The 846-nt window shown below is 41.5% G+C and overlaps 1 non-coding gene across 1 annotated transcript; it reads right to left on the bottom strand.

Moving 5' to 3' along the window:
* Positions 1-382: 382 nt before the first annotated feature.
* Positions 383-489, bottom strand: LOC131173536 (small nucleolar RNA R71). The gene has a single exon (XR_009143852.1). It is a non-coding gene; the product is annotated as a small nucleolar RNA R71 (small nucleolar RNA).
* Positions 490-846: the final 357 nt, after the last annotated feature.

Below are 846 nucleotides of genomic sequence, written 5' to 3'. Positions count from 1 at the left end.
CGATAATAATGATAGACCAAGACTCTTGAGAGATTACGGAGCTCCATCTGTCCAAGGATTTCAACCCAGTGTCACTAGACCTACAGTGGAAGCCAACAACTTTGAATTAAAACCAATATGGCTCCAAATGATTCAACAAACCCATTTTGCAGGTTCACCCACAGAAGACCCACACTATCACCTCTAGTGCTTTCTTGCCCTATGTGATACATTCAAGATGAATGGAGTGTCTGATCAAGCTATAAGACTCAGAGCATTCCCATTCTCCCTTCGGGACAAAGCAAGGAAGTGGTTACTTTCTCAGTCAGCTGGAACGTTCACAACTTGGGAGAACCTCTCTCAAACTTTTATAGCAAGGTATTTTTCACCTACAAATACTGCAAAACTAAGGCTTGAGCTCAACACCTTCAGACAAAAGGAAGGAGAATCACTCTATGAAGCATGGGAAAGATACAAAGACCTGCAGAGGGAATGTCCACACCATGGCATAGAAGATTGGCTATTAGTGCAAAATTTCTATAATGGATTACTACCCTCTATAAAGAGCACGGTTGATTCAGCTGCAGAAGGTGATCTAATGGAGAAAATAGTGCCACAAGCACTTGAACTTCTAGAAAGGGTTGCATACCATAATTATAAATGGTCAAATGAAAGAGGAAATGCAAGGAAAACTGCAGGGGTACTGGAAGTAGATGCCCTAAGCATGATAAATGCTCAGTTTGATCAGCTCACAAGGAAACTCGAAAAGATGCAAGCCAACGCAGTTGGTACAAATAGTCAACATTAGGTCTGCTATGGAGGAGGATACATAAGTTCAGAATACAGCAATTTCAATGAACCCTCCTT

The sequence above is a fragment of the Hevea brasiliensis genome, chromosome 14 (assembly GCF_030052815.1).
Source record: "Hevea brasiliensis isolate MT/VB/25A 57/8 chromosome 14, ASM3005281v1, whole genome shotgun sequence".
Classification (NCBI taxonomy): domain Eukaryota; kingdom Viridiplantae; phylum Streptophyta; class Magnoliopsida; order Malpighiales; family Euphorbiaceae; genus Hevea; species Hevea brasiliensis.
This window is presented reverse-complemented; position numbering and strand designations above follow the sequence as displayed.